We start from the raw sequence: 17,676 nt of genomic DNA, 5'->3' as shown, positions 1-17,676 counted from the left end.
CTTACAGTTTGGAAAATACGGTAGACATATTCACATTATTAAAACTGCAACAATTTAAAGATTTAGGAGCCAAAAATGCTGCTGTAGACATTCACTGCCACAAGTGTACCTTGCCCTACGTATATTTGCAGTCAGTCATAGAAACTTTTTGTCACTTGGACCAATATATCGAGGACATGAACTTGGTGTCCTTGTTGGTAGTTGGGGCCATGAGTACAACCTGCGTTTGGAAACCTCGAGGGCACCCGATCTGATGCAGAGCTGTAGCCAAAAGTACTCTGTATAAACACTTACATTTTTATCACAACAAGCTGCGATTGCTTCATTTTGATAAGAGCACTCTCACGGTGAATGTGACCTTTTGTCTTTTTTTACAAGGTTGATAAGAAACACGAGCACCTGTAGCTGCCTTGCGTGCTGCGTGTTGATGCGTGTGTACATATATGTTTTATATTTTATATTGCCAAAAGTATTTGGCCACCTGTGTCAGGGAAGTCTTGTTTGTTTTTCTGTCTTGTGATCTATGTATTTTATTTTGAAAAGCTACCCTCTTGTTTCAGATCACGGGTCCTTCCTCTTGTGTCACCAGTCTGACGTCATCCTTGATTCCTGATTTTTTCCACCTGTTCCCCATCACTCCCACATCCTATTTAAGCCCACTTCTCCGTTTGTCCTTTGCCAGATGGTCTCGTCTATCGTGCCTTCTAGCGTCCATGTTCATGTCCACGTCCATGTCCTTGATTCCCTCCTTGCCTTGCTCCTGTTTTTTCTTGTTCTCCCTAATTTTTGATCATAGCAGTTATTTTGTGCTGAAATTTTGAGTTTACTTTTGTTCCTCCTTCGTGCGTCCTTAGTTTTCCTTCGTCGACCTAATTGATGAGTTTTTTTGTTATTCCAAATTTCGTTTTATTTCCTCATTGATTGAGTGTTTTTTTGTTTATTCATAGATATTCTATTTGTATATATCATTAGAGTTTATTTTTCCTCCTGTTGGAGCGCTTTTTGTTAATTCTTCTTGATATTCTATTTTTGTTAGATTATTTTCGTAAAGTAGTATTCCACCTTATTTTTTGGAGTGATTTTTTGAGTTAAGTGTTTACCCTCGGATTTGTTTTCCGTACCTTGTATACATATTTATATATTGGGCTTCACGGTGGCAGAGGGGTTAGTGCGTCTGCCTCACAATACGAAGTTCCTGCAGTCCTGGGTTCAAATCCAGGCTCGGGATCTTTCTGTGTGGAGTTTGCGTGTTCTCCCCGTGAATGTATATATATATATATATATATATATATATATATATATATATATATATATATATATATATATATATATATATATACATATATATATATATATATATATATAGGCTTCACGGTGGCTGAGGGGTTAGTGCGTCTGCCTCACAATACGAAGTTCCTGCAGTCCTGGGTTCAAATACAGGCTCTGTGTGTAGTTTGCATGTTCTCCCCGTGAATGCGTGGGTTCCCTCCGGGTACTCCGGCTTCGTCCCACTTCCAAAGACATGGGGATAGGTTGATTGGCAACACTAAATTTGCCCTAGTGTGTGAATGTGAGTGTGAATGTTGTCTGTCTATCTGTGTTGGCCCTGCGATGAGGTGGTGACTTGTCCAGGGTGTACCCTGCCTTCCGCCCGATTGTAGCTGAGATAGGCGCCAACGCCCCCCCCAACCCCGAAAGGGAATAAGCAGTAGAAAATGGATGGATGGATGGATGTATATATTTTTGTGAAATACTTTTTTTGCCGGAGGTTAAAAAGTTATTTCAAAATAAAAGCTTTTATTTTTGGAAACTTCCTCTCTGCATCTGGGTCCTCTCATTTCCAAGCCGTAACAACCTGCGTTGACTCACATATGAACTTGAAGTGCCATCCCATTCCTAACCCATAGGGTTCAATACAATGTTGGTCCACCTTTTGCAGCTATTACAGCTTCAACTCTTCTGGATAGGCTGTCCACAAGGTGTGTTTATAGGAATTTTGGACCATTCTTCCAAAATCGCATTGGTGAGGTCACACACTGATGTTGATCGAGAAGGCCTGGGTCTCAGTCTACGGTCTAATTCATTCCAAAAGTGTTCTACCGGGTTCAGGTCAGGACTCTGTGCAGGCCAGTCAAGTTCACTCTGTCACCCATATCTTTATGGACTTGGCTTTGTGCACTCGTGCACAGTCACTGAGCTCCTGAGAGCAGCCCATTGTTTCACAAATGTTTGTAGAAAGAGTCTCCATGCCTAAGTTCTAGATGTTATACACCTGTGGCCGGGCCGAATGATTAGGACACCTTATTCTGATCATTTGGATGGGTGGCCAATTACTTTTGGCAAAATAGTGTATATACTGTGTGAGTATTTCGACATTCCTGTGTCACAAGAGTGGACAGCTTCATACATGACAAATTAATCAGGACAAAAGGACAAAAAAAACAAGATTAAAGAGGACGTAGGATACGTGACATGCAGCCCTCATTTCATCTATGAATAGAGCCTAAAACAAAAGGACAGCCGTGGATGGAAGGGCTGCGTGATGAAGACAGACTGTTTCCCTCTGGGCTGAAGGGATGACTGACAGACTAACAGGGTCGCAATCTGACTGTCACATTTAAACACAGAGCTCGTCGTCCAAATATAGCTTTCATCTCTTTTCAGTGCAACTATGAAAATACAAGCAACCCCAAAAAAACATGTGCAGACACCCAAGGCACAGGCCAACAAAACAGTATGCGTCTGCTTTTAAAGATGTGCATCCTTTATTACTTTTAGGTTATTGCTCCCCCCCCACACCCCCCACCCCCTTGACTGGCCCCTGCCTCCAGTTCTCCCTTCTGTTTCCTTTTGATCTCTTTTATGCTGAGCGCAATTATGTGAAATGGAAACGCTCAAAGAGAAAGTGCTGCGCTGTTTCCCCACGTGCAACAACCTACGGGGATCATTTCTCTAAAGATATTGATGAGTAGACCGGCGTGATGTGACGATGGGATGTTCTTATCAGTTGTAGCCGGTGTCACGGTCTGGAGAATGGCGTGCCTGTTGGCCTAATGTAACCTTTCAGTTGACACCCTGCCACAGATCCCAAAGAAACCAATTACTCCTGCGTTTGAAGATTTCCAACAACTTTTATCCAACCCCGCTTTTGGTCCAATGCACCAGTTATCCTCCTTTTTGGACTACAGCTTTCACTTTTTACCCTTTTCTTGAATAAAAATGCCACATTTGGAGACTCACACATCACAAAAAGGTTTTGTTGGTCGCTTTCTATCGTCAGCTTTTTATGGGAAAAAAAACATTCCATTCGTACTTAAAAGGGCAATTATGAAACACTGATAAGGTTTGTCATGTGCAGTAATGCGAAAGTAATGTGACTTTATGTTTGGGGCGGTGAAGCAAAGCGCGAAAGCAAACATCGAAACGTAACATGTTTGCTCGGTTGACCATGACAGCATCACAAACCCTATGAGTGGCGACAATACCCAATCCCAGATAATACGTTCAGCTGTCACGCTATGTGCCGCCTCGCAGCACGGGGAAAACATGAGTCACAAGTGTATCGAATGCATCCTTCATAAAAAAAAATGAAAATAAAAAAATGCAGCCGATTTGGTCCTGTTGGTTGGTGTGAAAATAAAAGCAGCATTCTGCAGACAAACAGAGCTGCAACTTCTGTTGCCTGGGAGAGCTTTGAAACCATGGAGACAAAAAGTCTTCTTTATCTATCCCAGCGCACCTCGGCTTTACACTAGGGACCAAATCTCTACTTACAAATGTCACCGTTATATAACACCGAGGTAGCTGGCTGTGTGGAGGAGTATGGTCAATAATCACATACTGGGTTTTTGGCAAAATCGCTGTGGTTCTAAGACAGGGGTCGGCAACCCAAAATTTTGAAAAGGTTAAAAATACAACAAAAAAAAATCTGTCTGGAGCGGCACGAAAAGTAAAAGTCTTATATAAGTGTTATAATGAAGGCAAGACATGATGTAAGTGTCTATATCAGCTATACATTGCCCTCCCGGTACCAGTTAGAGATGCTACCTCAGTAGAAGCATTGAAGTCGCATCTTAAAACACATTTGTATACTCGAGCCCAGGGGTGCCCACACTTTTTCCGCAGGCGAGCTACTTTTCAATTGACCAACTCGAGGGGATCTACCTCATTTATATATATCATTTATATTTATTTATTTATGAAAGAGACATTTTTGTAAACAAGTTAAATGTGTTTAATGATAATACAAACATGTGTAACACATATAGATGTCTTTCTTTCACGAAGACAAGAATATAAGTTGGTGTATTACCTGATTCTGATGACTTGCATTGATTGGAATGAGACAGTAATGATGATAACGCCCACATTTTCAAATGGAGGAGAAAAAAAGTTGTCCTTTCTGTACAATACCACATGAAAGTGGTTGGTTTTTGGCATCTAATTCATCCAGCTTCCATACACTTTACAAGAAAAACATTGGCGGCAAATTCCGTAGCTTGCTCGATTGACATTCACGGCACACGAGGGTCTTGTGAGATGACGCTGGCTGCTGCCAGTTCATTATTATGAAAAAATGACAGAGAGGAAGGCGAGAAACACTTTTTATTTCAACAGACTTTCGCGCCGTCCCTTCCGTCAAAACTCTAAAGGCCGACTGCACATTTCCTATCTTCACAATAAAAGCCCTGCTTCATGCTGCCTGCGCTAACAAAATAAGAGTCTCGGAAAGCTGGCGTGCACAAGTGATGTGCACGCCAGCTTTCTGAGGGATCGCTTGTGCACGCCAGTTTTCCGAGACTCTGTATTTAGTTAGCGCAGGCGGCATGAAGCAGGGCTTTTATTGTGAAGATAGGAAATGTGCAGTCGGCCTTTAGAGTTTTGACGGAAGGTACGGCGCGAGAGTCTGTTGAAATAAAAAGTGTTTATCGCCTTCCTCTCGGTCATATTTTCATAATAATGATCTTGCAGCAGCCAGCGTCATCTCACAAGACCCTCCGGTACCGTGAATGTCATTTAAGTGACGTCTTGGTGAAGATTGATGATCACTAATTTTTAGGTCTATTTTTTTTTAAAAGCCTGGCTGGAGATCGACTGACACACCCCCCACGGTCGACTGGTAGCTCGCGATCGACGTAATGGGCACCCCTGCTCTAGAGACAGTGTGATGTAACATTATTCGGTATTAAGAAGGGACCTTTATTTTGAAGGCGAGTTGCTCCTTCCTCTGGTTTCCAGAAGTCTGCGTGTGACAGTCTGACGCTCACTTGTTTAACACGAGACGTATTTACGTGTTTCAGCGCTCAAAGTTTGTTGTTTCTTCCCACGAAGTGCCTTGGAAACATTGTCTGTAAGTCTTGTGTCTGTTTTATGAGTAACATGAATACGTTGTGTGTGCGTGTAAATGTAAAAAATAGAACCGTGTGAAGATAGCTTGTTCTCATGTTTTAGCTTGTTGCTACTTAGCATTTAGCTTCTTTGCTCGCTAGCTCACTCCTCTAAAGGAGGGTGCAATGTTTGTGTCTCTCCTCTTCAGTATATAATGTATATTATCCTGTGTTGTTTACAAGCATTCCATATGTACATCTTATTCATGTGTGGCTTTGAGTGTTAGGACTATTTACATACATTTATGAGCACTGTTTACATGCTATTGTATGGGCTGTGTGTGTATGTGTGAAAACATGTTATGTAGCAAAAATGTATGGACATGTTGTTACTTAATAGTGTTTATTTGACATATATTTTGTGTCTCTTTATACAGTTTTACAGAAAACCAAAACAAAACAAATCAATACAAGGAAAAGAGAAGCATCGCGTGGACATCGGGGGCGGTACCTCCGGATTGGCAGACCGTGGTAGTGGTTCCTCTCTTTAAGAAGGGGGACCAGAGGGTGTGTTCCAACTATCGTGGGATCACACTCCTCAGCCTTCCCGGTAAGTTTTATTCAGGTGTACTGGAGAGGAGGCTACGCCGGATAGTCGAACCTCGGATTCAGGAGGAACAGTGTGGTTTTCGTCCTTGTTGTGGAACTGTGGACCAGCTCTATACTCTCGGCAGGGTTCTTGAGGGTGCATGGGAGTTTGCCCAACCAGTCTACATGTGCTTTGTGGACTTGGAGAAGGCATTCGACCGTGTCCCTCGGGAAGTCCTGTGGGGAGTGCTCAGAGAGTATGGGGTATCGGACTGTCTTATTGTGGCGGTCCGCTCCCTGTACGATCAGTGCCAGAGCTTGGTCCGCATTGCCGGCAGTAAGTCGAACACATTTCCAGTGAGGGTTGGACTCCGCCAAGGCTGTCCTTTGTCACCGATTCTGTTCATAACTTTTATGGACAGAATTTGTAGGCGCAGTCAAGGCGTTGAGGGGTTCCGGTTTGGTGACCGCAGGATTAGGTCTCTGCTTTTTGCAGATGATGTGGTCCTGATGGCTTCATCTGACCGGGATCTTCAGCTCTCACTGGATCAGTTTGCAGCTGAGTGTGAAGCGACCGGAATGAGAATCAGCATCTCCAAGTCCGAGTCCATGGTTCTCGCCCGGAAAAGGGTGGAGTGCCATCTCCGGGTTGGGGAGGAGACCCTGCCCCAAGTGGAGGAGTTCAAGTACCAAGGAGTCTTGTTCACGAGTGAGGGAAGAGTGGATCGTGAGATCGACAGGCGGATCGGTGCGGCGTCTTCAGTAATGCGGACGTTGTATCGATCCGTTGTGGTGAAGAATGAGCTGAGCCGGAAGGCAAAGCTCTCAATTTACCGGTCGATCTACGTTCCCATCCTCACCTATGGTCATGAGCTTTGGGTCATGACCGAAAGGATAAGATCACGGGTACAAGCGGCCGAAATGAGTTTCCTCCGCCGTGTGGCGGGGCTCTCCCTTAGAGATAGGGTGAGAAGCTCTGCCATCCGGGAGGAACTCAAAGTAAAGCCGAACGCCTCCCTAGGGAGGTGTTTACGGCACGTCCAACCGGTAGGAGGCCACGGGGAAGACCCAGGACACGTTGGAAAGACTATGTCTCCCGGCTGGCCTGGGAACGCCTCGGGATCCCCCGGGAAGAGCTAGACGTAGTGGCTGGGGAAAGGGAAGTCTGGGTATCCCTACTTAGGCTGTTGCCCCCGCGACCCGACCTCGGATAAGCGGAAGAAGATGGATGGATGGATGGAAAAGAGAAAACAAAGAAAGAAATGACCAATTAGACAAGAAGAAAGGAAAAGTGCATTCTCTGTGAAAATCACTAAAGCTTCTTAAAGATAAAAGGCCTGGACTCTTTCTTCCATTTGCTTGGGATCTTCATGTTAACTATCTGTCAACTTGTTTACGTCACGGACACAGACACGTAGGACGGAATAGACAGGGATGGGAATTTTCCGCGGAATCCCGCTGATTTTGGCCCCGCCAGGGTCATTTCTGTGAATTTATTTAAATCCGGGGAGAAAATTATAGGGGGGGTTAGGTACTCTTGGTTTTTGTCTCTGCGTTGACCTAGTTATCAGTTCAAGGCAGAGAATTCCCGCGAAAAATATAATACCAATGTGTGAAGGCACCAGATTGGCTAGCTCTGCTATCAACTGACAACATCAACCAAGGACATTGCCCGTTATAGGCGTCTGCACGCGTCGTTTGCCGACATTATATAATCCCTGAGCCTCAATTATTGTGAGCGTTTCTGAACTCGTATTCTGTTTATATTGGTTGTGTTTATCAGCGACTAATCTAGAAAGAAAACACAGTAGCTCTCAATTAACACGTTTCTTTATTGACAAAACAGTTTCAGACATGGTTAAGCTTATTCCAAATAGGAATGCTTCATTAGCAAAAGATATCGATAAGGGCGTGAGAAACAAGTGGAACTGGGCATGGCTCGATATATCTATCAAACTGAAGGTGAAGATTAACAGCAATATCGTAGAAGTAGACGAACTGATCAGCGATTTCATTGCAAAGTGCGATGAACCGGGACGTGCTCAGTGCTTATATTGCAAGGACATTGTGAACCATGGATCTCGGGGAAAGATGGCACTCTTTGACCGCGCAAAACCGGCAAAGCATCTAAGTAAAGTGAGTTTACGGAAAATAATTCTGGTTAATCCATTTGTAGGCCTATTTTTGTCTATAATCCAAAAGTGTGCAAGAATTTGATATATGTGTAAACTTGTATACATAAATTTCATCACATCCATCCATCCATCCATTTTCTACCGCTTATTCCCTTTTGGGGTCTATCTCAGCTACAATCGGGTGGAAGGTGGGGTACTCCCTGGACAAGTCGCTACCTCATCGCAGGGCCAACACAGATAGACGGACAACATTCACACTCACATTCACACACCAGGGCTAATTTAGTGTTGCCAATCAACCTATCCCCAGGTGCATGTCTTTGGAAGTGGGAGGAAGCCGGACTTACGAATTTACGGGGAGAACATGCAAACTCCACACAGAAAGATCCCGAGCCTGGGATTGAACCCAGGACTGCAGGACTTTCGTATTGTGAGGCAGACGCACTAACCCCTCTTCCACCGTGAAGCCCTCACATGATACATTTTTCTGAAAATATTTGCTAATAAATGTGAAATTTTGGTCAGGAGAATATTGTTGGATTATGAATCAAAATAGCAGGAAATGCATCCTAAGCTAACATAGATTTCAAAATTTTTCTGGGGGGCAAGTGCACAATGTGCACTCGGGTGCGGCCGCCGCGCAGCCTACCACAAAGCGGTGTTTTAGGATTGAAACATTTTCAGCTGATTTTGTAAATCTTCATTCCCATCCCTGTATAGAGCCCAGGGGTCTGCAACACAAAATGTTGAAAGAACCATATTGGACCAAAAATACAAAAACAAATCCGTCTGGAGCAGCAAAAAAATTAAAAGCCATATTATATACAGATAGTGTTTCATGAGATATCAATTCAATTGAGAGGACTTAAATGAAACTAAACGAGCTCAAATATACCTACAAAAAAGGCGTTATGATAAAATATGTACATACAGCTATCCTAAACAGCATGTTAGCATTTATTAGCTTTCAGTCATCCATCCATTCAATTTCTACCACATGTCCCTTTGCAGTCATACAGTGGCCAAATATGTCTGATTAGCATTCCATATCAACAAAACTCACCTTTGTGCATTCATGCACAACGTTAAAAGTTTGGTGGACAAAATGAATATAAAGCCACATCCTAGAAAGCCGGAGAAAGTTATACACGTAAACAAACTACGGTGAGTTCAAGGACCGCCAAAATTAGTAGGACAAAACGGCGCTCGCCAAATACTCGAATGAGTGACGCATGTTTAATGTAAACGGTGTGCTTTTTAACTATTAGGGAGGTTTGTGTCAAGTCTGTCCTCCTACAGAAATCACATTAACACACAAAATATATTTTTTTCCCATCATCTTTTTGCATTTTTCATACATTTTTGTTAAAGCCCCAGAGAGCCACTAGGGTGGCGCTAAAGAGCCGCTGGTTGCCGACCCCCGTTCTCGTCTTTAAATAGACCCCCTTTTGCATCAGTTGATCTGCCATCTCTTTTCTGCTCTGCCCCCCTCTCCTTTTTGGAGGGGGCGGGGGGGCACAGATTAGGTGACCACAGACGCGCTAGCTGTTCAAGATCACCTGTGCATCAGTTGAGAACGTCTCTGCGCTGCTGACTTGTCCCCACTCAAGATGATCTCCAGCTGGCCCCACAATGGGCTGGAATCTCACACTATGATCTAGATCCTCTTGACGTCCATTGCACTGGTTGCACAGGGGAGGGGGGTCCCTACATCTGTGGGCCCCTCCAAGGTTTCTATTTGCAATCCCATTGGGTTGAGTTTTTTCTTGCATTGATGTGGGATCTGAGCCGAGGATGTTGTTGTGGCTGGTGCAGCCCATTGAGACACTTGTGAATTAGTGCTATATATACAATCTTTGATTGATTGATTGATTGATTGATTGATTGATTGATTGATTGATTGATTGATTGATTGATTGATTGATTGATTGATTGATTGATTGATGATTTATTAGCCTACTATCAAAGGCTGACGCAAATCTTCGGTGAAAGAAAGGTTGTATTTAAATTTTTATTCTACACATTTTTGCAACATTGGAAAACATTGGTAAAATTGAGGTTTCTCAGAGGGTGAGATAACTTCTGAAGATTGTTGGCTTAAAATAGCCAAGAGTACAGATGTGTGTGTCCAAGTTAAAGGAAACGGCATGCAGTCTTCTTCTGAAGGATTTATTGCAATCTTTGCAAGCTGGGTAATGTTTGCTGTTGTCTGGAACAGCATGGCACACAAACAACTATGAGAAATGCAGCCAATATTACATACAGGTAATGTGTCATGAGACATGCAAATATAAATTAAATACACAGTGTTATGTCTCGGGGGGAGCATTGCTGCGCTGGTAGCGTTCCTCACCAACACAGGAAGCAAGCAGGAATAGCGTGGAGGTAAGATGAAGTCTTTTAATGTATTTAAAGCAGAATCAAAAATACAAACTGAGGACGCTAACAAGCGTGGAGCTAAACAAAACCAAAATCTCACCAAGGGTGAAAAAACGAGGAACGCAAGACTGTACAAAGAACACTAGAGCGAGGACAGAAAACAGGAGAAACGTAATTTTTTTTCCTATAGCAAACATTGACCCAGCAACTATTGCTGGGTGACAGGAAACTGCAAAGGGAGGTGATTAACCAAAACACCTGGTGGGAACACTAATTGCAAAACTAAGACAGGTGAGGAGAATCAGTGCCCATGGAAACCGACAGTAAACAGGGAAAGAGGGTGCACCCAGGAAACAGACTACACAGAAAAACTACCAAACATAAATAATGCCATGACCCGGATAACGGCTCATGACACACAGAGAACATAAGTAAAGGAAATTAAATGAGTTCAACTATACCTACAAACGAGGCATAACGATTAGCTTGCAGTCGTGGATTGTCCAAAAATGCCTGATTAGCACTCCAGCAAATGAATGAAATCCACAAAGCTCACCGTTGTGCATTCACGCACAGTATAAAATATTTGGTGGACAAAACGAGACAAAGGACGAGTGGTATAAAACACGTCTTTCTGTGGCAGCATCGGAGAAAGTTGTAGATGTAAACAAACTACGATGAGCTGAAGGATCGCTGAAATTAGTAGGTAAAAACGGTGCTGGCCAAATACTCTCATCAGTGAAGCATGTTTGATATAAACAGTGGGATTTCTAACAATTAGGAAGGTTTGTGTCATGTATTTTTTTTTCTTCATCTTTTTCCATTTTCACACATCTCTGAAAGAGGTCCAGGGAGCCACTAGGGCGGCGCTAAAGAGCCGCGGGTTGCTGACCCCCGTTCTAAGACAAGTTTTATCAGGCAGGAGTAACGAGATATTGAATTTAGCATGTTCTTACAGATTGGTTAGCAGTTTTGAAAAAGTTTTGTTCTGCTATGACCTGGGATATGTAGGCAGGTAAGGAAGAGACCCACTTTTTTTAAAGAAAACATTTGAAAAACTAATACAATTCATAGAATAAATATTTCTGTATGAATAAAATTGTTTTGTTATAACAATTCCTAAACAAAAAAATCTCCTAATTATTTTTTTCTCATTTCGTGAAAATATAGAGTGCAGGAAGCTGATATGAGGCTGCCGCTACTGATGTTCTTGTCTGTTTAGTGCAAATCCTATGCACTCTCATAGTTTTGTCCTGAGTGCAGTAAATGAATACATCATAGAGACTAGACGAGGCAGTAGCTAATATTCATTTTACGGTCTGCTTTAGTGAGCCAGCAAGCACTCAGTGTCCGCTGGCGTGGTCATTACTGTTTGTCAGCAAAGTATGCAATATAAAAGGCTCTTTTCCACCAAAAAATCAGGAACTTATGGTTCCTGGAACCTCTAGTTCCTGGAACTATAGGTTGCCGTAGAAGTGTGTGGTTTGTGTTTGCACCGCATTTCACAGTTCAGGGTAGTTTATACAAATTAAGATCATGCTGTATTGAGGAGTGGATTAGTATATTTCTACATTGTTACCATGTAAATCAACAGACAACATTAAGGCAATAATCATCAAACCAACATTATTTAGAAAATACCAAATTTTTCATTAAAAGTCAGGCTTGAGATCCAACAAGTTATGTTTTACAGGAGGAGTTGAGACGGCACAGACACAAGGGGGCGGTATAGCTCTATGATTTATTATATATATAGACAATATATATAATAATCAAACAGCATGGCGAAGTTGGTAGAGTGGCTGTGCCAGCAATCTGAGGGTTACTGGTTCAATCCCCACCTTCTACCATCCTAGTCACGTTCGTTGTGTCCTTGGGCAAGACACTTCACCCTTGCTCCTGATGGGTCCTGGTGAGCGCCTTGCATGGCAGCTCCCGCCGTCAGTGTGTGATTGTGTGTGTGAATGGGCGAATGTGGAAATACTGTCAAAGCGCTTTGGGCTCCTTAAAAAGTGGTAGAAAAGCGCTATCTATACAAGTACAACCCATTTACCATTTACCAATAATAATATAAACTAAGGAAACGGAGTGTGACTAGATCCAAGGTGTGTGTGAAGCTATGTGTGTGATTATCTGTAGTGTTTTACCAAATGTGTTGGACGAGAGGAGGAACAAGGCATGAAGGCAGTCCGTGGGGCAGGCAGATGGTCAGGGCGAATGGCGAGGTGTAGGAGGTCCGTGTCCAAGTGGGGGTCAAGGATCGAGAGGGGTAGTCCAAAGTCCAGGGAGAGTCGAGGCCCATGAGATGCGGGATCAATATTTACAATGCGGAGGGAAGCCAGACACGGGATGCTTGCAACATAACAGGATTAAGTTGCGGCTAGGATTCTTTGGTCCACTGGTGTTTATACCTCTCGCCTTCATCAGTCTCAGGTGTACAGATTGCTGATCGGCCACAGCCTTGCCGGCATGTGGGCATGCCGCGGCCAGTGCGAGCAGGGGTGTGTCTTAGCGCGCTCCCAAAGGAGGTGCTGGCAGACCCAGCTGCCGGAGAAAAGCGAGTTCGAGCCTGCAGCTTGACAGTAACCCCCTCCTTACGGACAGATTCCCGATGTCTTAGGGCTGAGAGTAGAACAAAGAAATCAAGAGACAAGGGAGGGCGGAAGGGTGAACTGGAGGTAGGCCAAACCATAGGGGACGAGTCTGGTGCCCCTTCCAAAACATCAGAATTGGTCTTTAGAAAATGTAAAATCTTTGAATATTTATCTTTCGCAACTTAACGCATTGTTGTCTCTTAATAAAATTTGGACAATTGACTGTAAAAATAACCGCAATCCTTAAATTAAAATAATACTTTAAAGGAACTGTTAAACAATACTTTGCAATTTGAAAATCCCCAGAGTTCCCTTTCTCCAGATAAACTGCTTGCCCCTCCATCCATCCATTTTCTACCGCTTATTCCCTTCGGGGTCAGCTACAATCGGGCGGAAGGCAAGGTACACCTCATTACAGGGCCTGCTTGCCCCTCCTTATACACAAACTACATAGGGCCCCTCAATATGTGAGGGGCCCAGTGAATAAGCATATGTAAATTGTAAATCCAATGACTCTGCGCTAAATCGGATGTTTTACCTCAAATGTATTCATATCCCAATTTTGCTCCGTTGCTGATAGACATATGATGACAAACGTCCCCAAATGTTCTCACTGTTCTGTTAATCAGCTGTATCGGGTTCAAATTATACCCTATGTCTTAATTATGCTAAATTTGTTTTATTTGTCTTAATGAATAATTGAACAATTTCTTTCCAATTAATTTTGTTTTAGTACAAAACATGCATCACGCTAAATTCAAGTTTGATTCAGTAAGTGAAAAAAACGTTTCACATAGATAAAAAAAAAAAAGTTTAAAAAAATGCTGTAATGGGAGTGAAGGGGTTCAAAATAAAATCATGCAAATGAGCCCGGGGCGGCCTTGTTGCTACTTTAAGCAAAAATGCAGATTCTATTGACTAGAGATGAGGCCACTGGAGGATTTTTTGGTATTTCTTGTGCATTGCAGCATCGTGATTGCATATGGCTAATTGAGTCCTCTTTGCTGTCCTTCTTGCTCTCAGTAGTCCAACTGTTCTGAGTGAAGGGTTCTTGAGGGGTCCTCATGTGAAGTACAACATTGACACAAAGTAAGTAAGACCATTTTCACAAGTAATAATCACCTTGTGATTCAGTTGTTTTCCGACTCTCTCCCGCGGAGGTTACATGATGTTAGTGAATTCCTTGAAAAATCTCGCACATGCAGATTGGCTTTCAGTAAAGGGCAGTTTAGTGAACTCAATTCATCTATTTTCTACCTTTTCAGGCAGCCTAGGCAAGCTGACTTTAGGCGAAACGTGTACGACACCCTGGGCGATCAATCACAAATAGAGACAGACAACCATTCCCACTCACATTCCCACCGTCACTCCATTTGCTGAAAAAAACCAAAGCACGACAACCACTCGACCAGGGCTTTTCTCAGGGGCTACATTGGCTTTTAAAATTTGACAGACCGGCCGGGCAATCACATATATCTGTTGGAACTAAGAGTAGACTTCTCGAACATAGGCTATTTAATTATAATACATCTCTTTTCAGTAAGGAGATCATCGTTGACTTCAGGAAGGACCAGTCCAGCCACGCTCCACTCTTCATCAACGGCACAGCGGTGGAGATGGTAAGCAGCACCAAGTTCCTGGGGGTGCAAATCACTGACAATATAACCTGGTCCCTACACACCGGAGCTCTTGTAAAAAGAGCTCAGCAGCGCATTCACTTTTTGCGTCGGATGAAAAGAGCACAGCTACCTCCCCCCATTCTCACCACATTCTACAGAGGCACTATAGAGAGCCTGCTATCTGGAATGGAGCCTACAATGCCTCAGACTGGAAGTCGCCCCAGAGAGTGGTGAGGACAGCGGAAAAGATTATCAGGACTCCTCTTCCTCCTATCCAGGAGATTGCAAAAAGCCGCTGCCTGACCAGGGCTCAGAAAATCTGCAAAGACTCCTCCCACCCCCACCAAGGACTGTTTTCACTGCTGGACTCTAGGAAGAGGTTCCGCAGCCTCCGTAGCAGAACCTCCAGGTTCTGTAACAGCTTCTTCCCTCAGGCCGTAAGACTCTTGAACGCATCATAATGAAATGTTCCCATCAATTCCCCCCAAAATGGATTAACTCGCTGGAATAAAAAAGACAATATAACATACATCCATAAACACGGACACATGTGAAAAAGTGCAATATATTTATCTGTACAGTAATCTATTTATCTATATCTGCACCTTATCGCTTTTTTTATTATTTTTTTTTTTTTATCCTGCACTACCAAGAGCTAATGCAATGAAATTTAATTTTTATTTGTACTGTTAAGTTCAAATTTGAATGACAATAAAAAGGAAGTCTAACTCTAAGTCAAACTCTAAACCTAATATCATATCAGAACATCAAAGAAACAATGGTATTGCAGGGATGACACTTACATTCTCTTTTAGAGGACGCCGTGTTGTTGATCCCATTTTTGTGTGTGTTGAAGTCTAGTATCAGTTTTGTTGTGGCAATTCTCAAGGCAGATATTTTCTGATTACTGCACTAGACTACACCAATGATAGTTCAGTAAACCCTAATCAGTCAAGCGCATTTTAATCTTCAATCTGACCATCACTCATCAATTTGAAATATGTTGTCTAGTACAGTGATTTTAAACCTTTTTTGAGCCAAGGCACATTTTTTTCATTGAAAAAATCCTGAAGCACACCACAAGCAGAAATCATTAACAAATGAAACTCGGCAGCCAATATTGACAGTAAAAATTTCTTTTCACAGTGGTTGGATATGGATTCAAACCATAACCAAGTATTCATCAATTTAGCTCTTGTCTCAAAGTAGGTGTACTGTCACGACCTTTCACGTCACGCCGTGACTTGTTTTGAGTTTTTTGGTGTTTTCCTGTATGTAGTGATTTAGTCCTTGTCTCGCGCTTTTTTGGGGGGGTATTTTCCTGTTGCAGTTTAATGTCTTCCTTGGGTGCTCTTCTCCACACCTGCTTTGTTTTCGCAATCAAGAATATTTCAGTTCTGCGGACACTTTCCTTCTTTGTGGGGACATTGTTGATTGTCATTTCATGTACGGATGTACTTTGTGGACGCCGTCTCTGCTCCACACTGTAAGTCTTTGCTGTCGTCCAGCATTTTGTGTTTTGTTTACTTTGCAGCCAGTTCAGTTTTAGTTTCTTTTTGCATAGCCATGCCAAATCTTCAAGACCTTTTCTAAGCGGCACTCGCCTTTTGTTTATTTTTGGTTTAAGCATAAGATACCTTATTACCTGCTTGCTGCCGCTTGCTATCGTCTGCAGATTGTGATAATGACACGACATACAGTATTTCTGACATCTACAAAGCAATTAGCTACCGGCTGCCACCTACTGATATGGAAGAGTATTACACGGTTACTCTGCCAAGCTCTAGACAGTACAGATACTCAACAATGGCACAATATTTACGTATTATAAGTACTTGAAATATTTTAGTTGCACCTTAGAATTAGTTATATACTTCAGATTTAATATAGACCCCTTTTTAGACCTGATGACCTGCCACTTTTTTTATTGCTCAGCACCCCTCTCCTGCATAAAGAGGATAACAGGTGGCCAGCAATAATTTCTGGAGAGGTACCTGTCTGGAAATTGTGCTAGCTGTGCCAAGTCATTAGCCGGGGTGGACCACTCCTCAATGCATTAGTGGTGACGTCTCTGCGTTTTTGTCTTGTGTACTAAGAAGAGAGGCTCTCTACCACCCTCTGCTGGCTTCTCGATGTACTGGACTCTCACATGATCTATTAATGTAACGATTCAATACCTGTATCTACTCGGCATCCATTGCAGCCTGTCGCCCAGGAAGGAGGTCATCAGATCTGCGACTCTTTCTCAGGGTTTCTCCTTTTTCCCCACAATGAGCTTTTGGAGTTTTCTCCTGCCCAGATGTGGGTTCAGATCAGGGGATGTCGTTGTGGTTTGTGAAGCCCTTTGAGGCACTTATGATTAAGGCCTAAACAAATAAATATTGATTGATGACTGACATGTTTTGTTGTGGTTTTGAAAGCGGCACATGTGTTGTGAAAGCCATGTGTTATGTACGGTGAAGACAAGGCACACAGCTTGACATAGCTGATCGTTTTGTTTCTCGCCTCCACGCCGCAGAGCTAATCTTATTGATCGCCCAAGAAACCACTGTTTGGTGTCTAGATGTCATACGACTGTACATCTGTCAATTCTCTGGAAATGTACATGTGGAGGGGGGCATGGCGTGCGGGCCTGCAGCGAAGAGGAGTGCCAGGACCGTCCTCGAAGTCAGCGACAAGTGCGTAGATAGCCCAGGTGGGCCTTAGTATCTAATAACCTGTCGCTCTGTTTAAGCAGCAGGCGGGAAAGAGACTTTGGAGCTGGGGCGAGAGCGCAAGAGGGACACTTTGTGCTGAAAAGCAAAATGCTGGCAAATAAACCAATGTTGCATTCTGAAACCCAGGCTCTCGTGTTGATGCTTGGTGGTGCGGAGGACCCACGGGAGGGCACCCACCACAATTTTGTTTGTTCTCGTGCGTAAACTTACAGATCCTTGTTTTCAGCGTCTTAATCAGCCACTCCAGCAGCCCGTCAGTTTGCGGGTGGTATACGCTGGTTCAGATCGCTTTAATTCCCAATAATCCGTATAGTTCC

The 17,676-nt window shown here is 43.1% G+C and overlaps 1 long non-coding RNA gene across 1 annotated transcript; it reads left to right on the top strand.

The window, feature by feature from the left end:
• The first annotated feature begins 5,258 nt into the window (after positions 1 to 5,258).
• LOC133552406 (uncharacterized) lies at positions 5,259 to 15,292 on the top strand. Its single transcript, XR_009806707.1, has 4 exons — positions 5,259 to 5,350; positions 5,765 to 5,937; positions 14,047 to 14,112; positions 14,564 to 15,292. It is a non-coding gene; the product is annotated as an uncharacterized LOC133552406 (long non-coding RNA).
• Positions 15,293 to 17,676: the final 2,384 nt, after the last annotated feature.

This window comes from Nerophis ophidion, linkage group LG05 (genome assembly GCF_033978795.1).
Source record: "Nerophis ophidion isolate RoL-2023_Sa linkage group LG05, RoL_Noph_v1.0, whole genome shotgun sequence".
NCBI classification, from domain to species: domain Eukaryota; kingdom Metazoa; phylum Chordata; class Actinopteri; order Syngnathiformes; family Syngnathidae; genus Nerophis; species Nerophis ophidion.
This window is presented reverse-complemented; position numbering and strand designations above follow the sequence as displayed.